This window comes from Cebus imitator, unplaced genomic scaffold (assembly GCF_001604975.1).
Source record: "Cebus imitator isolate Cc_AM_T3 unplaced genomic scaffold, Cebus_imitator-1.0 Scaffold605, whole genome shotgun sequence".
NCBI lineage: Eukaryota > Metazoa > Chordata > Mammalia > Primates > Cebidae > Cebus > Cebus imitator.
The window spans coordinates 304710-314725 of record NW_016107920.1 but is presented as its reverse complement, the minus strand read 5'-3'; positions in this window follow the sequence as shown (position 1 = coordinate 314725).

Here is a 10016-nt window from a genome sequence, read left to right as displayed (position 1 = left end):
AAAAAAAAAAAAAAAAAAAAAAAGAATGTATATATGATAGGGAAGCCACTGACAAAGTTTCACAGGCTTCTTGTTCATGCTGAAAGTATATAATTTCTATAATAGATCTTAAGTAAAAATACTTTATCTGAATAAAATGAACTTAAAGAAATTTGAGCTTCTAAAATAACTCCCCCTGATATGTGTTCACTGGTGCTGAGCTACTCAAGAAATAGGGAGTTTTCCAAATAAATCTAATTATGTTAGTGGTCTCTTATAAGGTGAACCAACAATCATTGTCGTTGATGAGGAAAATCTTGAGAAACTCCAAAGATATTACTAATTTCATCTTGAAAATTGTATTATTTGAAATTCGGGTCTTACCCTGAGAAGTAAAAATAATTCTAAAAAAAGAGATAATTTTGTCACATAATTAAAATAGAAACGTAAGTACCTGAGACCAAGGAGAAGATTGAGCTTAGAATCCTATAAATCAAAGACAAAGTTCAAATACTGAAAAATAAAACCTGGAGTTGGTAAACTTGTAAAAAAAAAAAAAGAAAACCCTTAGCTCTTTCGAAATAAACTCTTTGTTTGTGTGCCTGTTTTTGTTTCATCAGAAATATAGCAATCAATATAAAGCTCAGGAAGCTATTCTGTTGAGATACAAATCTCCATTATCTGGGCAAATTAAACAAATAAGGGATAAATTTTAACTTTCTTTTGTCTGTAGCCAACTAAGGTACTTCAAAACTAATTTGCTATTTTGACAGTGAGTAAACTATATTCAAAACTTGTATGCATATGATATTTGACAGTAGAATAATTGTGACTTTTTTTCTTCAAATGAACCCATCAAACTTGAGCAACATTTTTCAAAATTTTAACATATATTATGATTTTGTTGAGAGTTGTTATTTGCACATATAAACCAAGGTAACGAAGTATGACTTCTGCAAACTTTCTAGAATATTTGATATCCGTTTAAGTTTCATCTTTCTCTGTTATCTTTCTCATTACGGAAAACCAAATAATTTATTCTAACACAAAGTACTTCCTTTTTCTGTAAGATGTAAGAAATATGAGTTTGTGGCTGGACACAGTGGCTCATGCCTATAATCCCGGCATTTTGGGAGGCCGAGGCAGGCGGATCACCTGAGGCCAGGAGTTTGAGACCAGCCTAGCTAACATGGTCTTGACTAAAAATACAAAAATATTAGCCGGGTCTGGTGGGTGCCTGTAGTCTCAGCTACTCAGGAGGCTGAGGTAGGAGAATCGCTTGAACCCAGGAAGCGGAGGTTGCAGTGAGCCGAGATGGCACCACTGCACTCCGGCCTGGGTGACAGAGCAAGACTCGGTCCCCACCAAAAAAAAAGAAAAGAAAAAAAGAAATATGAATTTGTATAGTCTTCTTTGCTATTTTTGTTTCTAGCTGAGTCTCAAACATATATTCAATAAAACATTTAAACAAAGTCACTAAGTTCTCTTTTAGAGAAAACTGGAGCCTAGGTAATTGAGAAATTTAATTATGACTACTTAAGCATATCACTATATTTACCAATTTATATCTATGTTTATGTCTGTGTGTATGAAGCTATTGTAAACCAAAAAGTATCTGAGACATGTCTCAATTAATTTAGAAATGTATTTTGCCAAGGTTAAGGACATGCCCAGGAGATGAAAACACAGAATCAGGGAGTCTGTGGTGTTTGGCTCTCTCCAAAGATGATTTTGAGAGCTTCAATATTTAAAGAGAAAAGTGGACGGGAGGGGAAAGAGGGACGCTTTGGTAATACACATGTTGGGAGAGAAAAGGAGCAGGTAGGGGAATAGTCAATTATATATTCATCTTGTGTAAATTGACACTTTACATAAAATAAGGTGAACATAAAGTAGCTACCTTTGGATATATTTAACTTTTTACCTGTGGGTCTCTGCTTAGTAACAAAAGGGGAGGCAGTTTCTTGTATGACTCTGCTTTCAGCTTAATTTTTTACCTTTTGGCGTAGTGAATTGGAATCCCAATTTTTAATTTTTCTATCTATCCATCCTATCCTATCCTTTATAGCTACAACTGTCATTCTTGGACCAGAGTAACTACAGTTCACAACAATTTGGTATTTCTTATATTAAATAAAATGTTCTTTTTTTTCAAATGAAAGTGAGATGTGTCCTCACACAAATAGAAAAAGAGACAAGAAGACACAAACAAAATAACCCTGACAAATAAAATCCTCTTTTTTCTTCTCACTCAAAAGAAAATAGATCCCTATCTCTATCTGTCAGAGATTATCAAATGATCAGACCAGACAGATAATAAAACCAAACTGATAATTTTTACTGCCTCCAAAACTTGGACAAAATCCAGAAACACATACAAAAATACAGAATCAGGAGAAAATAAAGATGCGTCACAGAGAATGCAATACTTTTATCACTGGAGAGTCACACAAAGAGCTGATAAAAGATGTATCTGAGCTTAAAGAACCCATGTGTGGCATTTCTGAAGCAATCCAGTTTAATTGCCCATGTAGTAGAACTTCCAAACTGTCAAAATATAATTTTCAAAAGTGAAAAGCATGACTCTCAAAGAAATATGAAGTGAATATATGCTTCGTATTTAATGTGTACATTAATGGAGAAATCAGAATAATGGTAAGGATGGTCATACTGTTTAAATGCTCACTCTGTGTCTTGCATGTTTGCTAAATTTGACTGGTAGTTTTGGTAGTTGTTTTCTTGATTGTAGATTGCTAAATATTATAATTAACAAGAAAGTAATTGTAAAAATGTAATTATTTTAATAATGTTAATGCTATAAAGTATTACATTGTGTTTTAATTAAGAGAATTTTACTTTTTCCTTTCCAATCCAAGTTACTTTTATTTTTCTTGCCACATGCCGTAGCTAGAATCTTTCACATATTGTTGGATGCAGTAATGAGAGAAGACATTCTTGCCATGTTCCTAATCTTAAAGAAAGGGCATGACATATGTTAGTACTAAGTTGGGAGATATAATTTTTTTTTCTTATGGACACTCCTTATCAGACTGAGAAAGCTTGCTGAGAACCTTCATCATGAATGGATATTGAATCGTTAAATGTTTTTTCTTCATCTTCTGAGACTTAGATAATAATGTTTTTCTCTTTCACTTTGCTAGTAGTAATTATTTTCTGAATATTAATCCAATGTTGCATTTGTAAGATAAACCTCGGGTCCCGATGAATTTTCCCTTTTTATATGTTGCTATCTTATTTTGCAAATACTTCATTGAAATTATATCATGAGATATATAAGTCTATAATTTTCTTCTTATATCTTAGGTGTTGGTATAAAGGATTTCTTTATCCATTTAATGAAATAGGAATCTTTTCCATATCTGAAATGCATTATGTAAATATTATTCTTTCTTCCTTAAACGTTTATTTAAATTCTCCTTTGAAACTATCTGGGTCTGGAGATTTTTATATTGACATGCTCATGACAATGAATTCAACTTTGATAAAGAATTCAATAATGTTATTCAGATGTCCTAATCCTCTTTTATATTTTTTGTTAGCTTTGTTTTAAAAATAATTCATCCATTTCATTTGAGTTAGTGAGTGTATTAGTATAAAATTATTCAAAATATTTTCTTACACTTCCTGTTGATTTTCTTTATACATGGCTTTATAATTTATGAAATTGTTTCTATTTTTTTTTTTAGACAGGGTCTGGCTCCGTTGCCCAGATTGGAGTGCAGTGCGCAATCATGATTCACTGCAACCTCCACCTCCTGGGCTCAAGCCATCTTTCCACCTCAGCTTCCCAAGCAGCTGGTACTACAGGCATGTGTCACCACATCTGGCTAATTTTTGTGTTTTTCGAAGACACATGTTTTGCCCATGTTGCCCAGGCTGAGGTCTCAAACTCCTGGGGGCTCAAGCCATCTTCCTGCCTTGGCCTCCCAAAGTGCTAGGATTACAGGCATGAGCCACCATACCCAGCCATGTCTGTCTGTCTGTCTGTCTATCTAATTTCTCCTGTTCTACACTTTGGTGGCTGCTGTATATAGCTCTTTCCACATGTGACATAATACTCACCTGTTTAAATCTTCTTTTCCTCTATGTCTGAAGATTCCTTTCTGATGGAGATTATAAAGATATATTTATCAAATCCAATATTGTAATAACCTACTTAACAATTTAGGCTTCAAATAATGGGATACATGAATTGACCTTACTTCACAGTGATAAAGTAGTTGATAGTGTTTCTCTTTCTAGGTGAACACAAACTTGTCAACTAAATGAAAGATATGAATGCATACTGGGAAGCAAAACAAGTTTATTTTGCTGAACAATGTCTACATATTCATGCATATTTTCTATCTATCCTTCTATAACCTGCTCTGGGCTTGAAGGGTGAACTATATGGACTGCATTGACAGGCCCTTTGTCTTCTGCCTTTCAATTGCATGTACCCTAGGCTGCAATGGCAAGTCATATTACCAATTAGTAGCTGCTACATGACTTATTCTGGGTTGTGGTAACAGCTTCCTCCTCTTGCCCCTTCCTACCTTCTTAGGCCTAAGTATAATGGTATCCAGATAGTAATTGTCACAGGAACAGCCGTGTCCCTTCCTTCTACACCTTGCCCACATCTTTGTATTTTTTTTATTAAACTCTCCCTGAATTAATACATTTAAAATGTATCTTTTCTTTTTTTCTTTTTTTTTTTTTTTTTTTTATTGTTTTTTTTTTTTTTTTTTTTTTTTTTTTTTTTTTTCTTTTTTTTTTTTTTTTGGAGATGGAGTTTCACTCTTGTCGCCAAGGCTGGTGTGCAATGGTGCAATCTCAGCTCACTGCAACCTCCGCCTCCTGGGTTCAAGTGATTCTCCTCCCTCAGCCTCCTGTATAGCTGGGATCAGAGGCATACACCACCATGCCTGGCTAATTTTGTATTTTTAGTGGAGACAGGGTTTCTCCATGTTGGTCAGCCTGGTCTTGAACTTTTGACCTCAGGTGGGCTGACCACCTGGGCCTCCCAAAATTCTGGGATTACAGGCATGAGCCACCACACCTGGCCAAAATGTCATCTTTTTCTTTAGGGATTTCCATAGATATAATTTGGAAAAAACAACAACCAGAGCAACAAAATAAGAAGGGCCAGAAAAATTATAAATATGAAAATCATTTTAAAGCTGGATAACTAAACACAATATAGCACTGTTTCATAGACATACCTCAATCCGTGCATATTTTTATAAAAGTAAATGTATACATATTTATATAAATTTTTCCTATATTATAGGTTGACTATTTAAAACACTAGGAAAAGTATATTTTAAAAATTTGGAAATTTACATCATTCTGTAAAGTAGAATAAATTCCAAAGAAACAAAAATATACGTGTAAAAAAGTAAACAATAAAATATTCAAGGAAACAGAATTTGATTTTCCTGATCCAAGGTAAAGCTTTTCCAAGTATAACACAAATTTTAGAATGTATAAAATAATCTCACTAGTTTTGCTCTGATCTTTGTTATTGAGTTCTTCTGCTAGCTGTGGGTTTAATTTGTTCAAGGAAGGGTCAGCAAAATCAAAAGTTGGTTTTTTGAAAGGATAAAACAATCAATAGACCACTGGTTAGTTTAGCCAAGAAAAGGAGAGAAGATTCCAATAAGCACAATCAGAAATGATAAAGGTGGCATTACGACTGATAACACAGAAATACAAAAGTTCATCAGAGATTACAAAGAACATCTCTATGCACACAAACTGGAAAACCTGGAGGAAACAGATATATTACTGGAAACATACACTTTCCTAAGATTGAACCATGAAAAAATAGGAATCCTAAACATATCAATAATTAGTAATGGAATTGGATCACTAATAAAAAATAAAAATCTTCCAATAAATACAGAAGCCCAGGACTACAAAGAATCGAAGCCAAATTTTACCAGATGTACAAAGAGGAGCTGATACCAATCTTACAGAAACTATTTCAGAAAATCAAAGAGGCAGGATTTCTCCCTAATTCATTCTGTGAAACCAGTAATACCCTGATACCAAAATCAGGCAAGGGCACAACAAATAAAGAAAACTACAGGCTAATATTTCTGATGAATAAATACATGCAAAAACCTCAACAAAATACTAGCAAACTAAATTCAACAGCATGTAAAAAAGTTAATTCATCATAATCAAGTGGGTTTTACTCCAAGGATGCCAGGATGGTTCCACATTCTGAATTCAATAAATGCAGTTAACCACATAAGCAGAATTTGCAGTAAATACCATATGATCATCTCAATTGATGCAAAAAAGCATTTCATAAAATCCAATCTCTTCATGATTAAAACCATCAACAAACTTGACATTAAAGGAATATATCTCAAAATAATATCATATATGACATATTACTGAAATCATGTGATGTATTATTTTGAGACCTGTTCATATCATATTTGACAAATCCCTAGCCAATATACTGAATGGGGAAAAGTTGAAAGCATTCCCCTTAAGAACTCAAATAAGACAAGGATGCCCACTCTCATCACTTCTATTCAACACAGTACTGAAAGTCCAAGCCACAGCAATCAGGCAAGAGGAAGAAATAAAACACATCACAATTGGAAAACAGAGTCAAATGATCTCTGTTTGCTGATGACATGACCTTATATCTAGAAAACCCTAAGGGCTACTCCCAAAGACTCCTGGACTTTGTAAACAACTTTAATTAAATTTCAGGATACAAAATCAAGATATCAAAGTCAGTAACATTCCTATAGACCAAAGATGTTTAGGCTGAAAATCGAATTAGGAACTCAATCTCATTTATAGTGGCCATACACACACAAAATACCTAATAATGCATTGAATCAAAGAGGTGTGAAACATCTTTATGAAGAAACTACAAAACACTGATGAAAGAAATCATAGATGGCATAAACACACGAAAACACACCCCATGCTCATGGATTAGAATAATCAATATTGATAAAATTACCATCCCGCCCAAAGCGATCTACAGATTCGGTGCAATTCTAATCAAAGTGTCAATGCCATTCTTCAGAGAATTAGAAAAAAGCTGAAGTCCATATGAAACCGAAAGAAAGCCTGAATAGCTGAAACAATCCTAAAAAAAAAAAAAAAAAAGACAAAACAATAACAAAAAACAAAGCTAAAGATATCAGATTACCTGATTATTATACTCCAAGTCTATAGTAACTAAAACAGCATGGCACTAGTACAAAAATTGACATATAGATAAATGGAAAAATAAAAAAGAACTTAGAAATAAAGCCACATATATACAACCATCTGATCTTTGACAAAGTTCACAAAAATTAAAAACAGGTGTATCTGTTGGTGAGGGTATAAAAAATCAATTTTAATAAATGGTGTTGGGTAGGAATATTAGATTGCCATATGCAGAAGAATGAAACTGGATGCCTATCTCTCATCATATATTTAAAAAAAAAGATGGATTAAAGACCTAAATGTAAGATCTAAAACTATAAAACACTGTCCTGGAAATCAGCCTAGACAAAGAATTTCTGACTAAGACCCCAAAAGCAAGTGCAACAAAAATTAAAATAGTCAAATAGTACTTAATTAAACTGAAGAACTTACGCACAATTCCATTGTAAAGTACAATTTAATTGTAAAGTACAGTTCCATTGAAAAGTGGATGAAAGACATGACCGACATTTCTCTTTTTTTTTTGAGATGGAGTCTCTCTCATTCTGTCGCCCAGGCTGGAGTGCAGTGGCACGATCTTGGCTCGCTGCAACCTCCGCCTCCCAGGTTCAGGCAATTCTCCTGCCTCAGCCTCCTGAGTAGCTGGGATTACAGGAGTGTGCCACCACGCCCAGCTAACTTTTTTTGTAGTTTTAGTAGAGACGAGGTTTCACCATGTTGGCCAGGGTGGTCTCAAACTCCTGACCTTGTGATCCACCCACCTTGGCCTCCCAAAGTGCTGGGATTACAGGCTTGAGCCACTGTGCCTGGTCGACCAACATTTCTCAAAGGAAGACATACACGTGGCCAACAAACATGAAAAATGCTCAATAGCACTAATCATAAGAGAAATGTATTTTAAAATCTTAATGAGATACCATCTTACTCCAGTCAGAATGGCTATTACTAAAAAGTTGCAAAAGAACAGTTGTTGGCATGCATGAGGAGAAAAGGGAACACTTACACACTATTGTTGGTAATATAAATTCGTGCAACTTCTATGGAAAACAGTCTAAAGATTTCTCACAGAATACAAAATAGAATTATTTGACCTAGCAATCCTGTGACTGGGCATCTACTCAAAGCAAAAGAAATTATTAGATAAAAAATCCACCTGCACTTGTATGTTTATTGCAGCACTATTTACAATAGCAAAGTCATAGAATCAATCAAAGTGTGCATCAATCATTGAATGGATAAAGAAAATGTGATACATATACACTATGGAATATTACACAGATATGAAAAAGGATGAAATTCTTTCCTTTGCAGCAACATGGTGGATAAAGTTGGAGGCCGTTACCCTAATTTAAACAATTTAGAAACAGAAAATCAATCATATCATGTTCTCACTTATAAGTGAGATCTAAACAATGTATAAACATGGACATAAAGATGGAAATAGTATACACTGGGAACTCCAAAAAGAGGAGGGGTGGGAGAAGGGATGAGGGTTTAAAAATTGTCTATTGGAATCAATGTTCACTATTTGGGTGATGGGTACATTAGAAGCCTAAACCTCTCCATTACACAATATATTCATGTAACAAATATGCACATGTAAGCCCTGAATCTAAAATTTAAAACATTCATGTGAAAGAAACAAATGAAAAGAATGTATAAGTGTAAAAAACAAAATTTTACCACTTAAAGTCTAAATGCATACTGCAGTTAGAAAAGCCTTTCTCATTCTGGTATGCAGCCAAAGTATGGACCCAGAAGGGAAATAGACACAAAAAACATGGTTCCTCAATTTATTAAGCACCAGTCCAATGACTGTGAGAAGAGTGAGTCTCTCTTCCTTAGTTTGCTGGACATGGCTGCAATATCCAAGTAGCTGCAACAATCCACAGAAATATTTGCATGCAGAGTTGTTGCCGTCATCAGGATCCAGTCCTGGGGTCCTATTTCCTCTTGGTGACACTCCATGGCTCATATGCTGTCTTCTGAGTGCCACAGATTTGATTCAGTTCATAAACATTGTGTAGAATTCTCAGACTACTATTCATTTTCCCTTCATCTCACTTAAATCATGACAATGTGATGGCTAATCCTACTATGTTAAATGAGGTAGTTCAAACAGGTTTCTGTGAATGAGAATGACAACTGCAAATCAGCTTAAGTTGCTTTAATATCAAATCATCAAAGAGGCAGTGAAAAAATATGTAATGAGGGGGACCAGGAGACATGACCCTTCAGTAACTCTCCTTTTTCCCCATGGAAATACCCCAAACTTTTGTGGTTTCTCAAAGTAATGCAGAATAAGGGGTATACCTAGTCAGAGGAGGCAAGAACCATGGCGTTTTGCTTTTTATCCCATTTTACATTAAGAGATATCATCATTAAAGAGTTAACCTTATTAACATAAAAGTCAATTATTTCTGGGTCCCCATCACCAAAGCTTTTTACTTAAAAATGGGAGTAAATATAATCAAAATAAAAGTATTTGTCCAAGACAATGTTTAATTCTTCACATATATGGGAAATTAGCAGTAATAAAGCTCTGTCAAAACAAGATGTCATAAAAAGGCAAAGATGGGCTGGGATCAGTGGCTCACACGTGTAATCCTAGCACTTTGGGAGGCTGAGGCGGGTGGATCACCCAAGATCAGGAGTTTGAGACCAGTCTGGCCAACATAGTGAAACCCGTCTCTACTAAAAATACAAAAAATTAGCTGTGTGTGGTATAGTGCACCTGAAATCTGAGCTACAGGAGGCTGAGGCAGGAGAATTGCTTGAACCCAGGAGGCAGAGGTTGCAGTCAGCCGAGATCATGCCATTGTACTCCAGCTTGGGCAACAAGAGCCAGACTC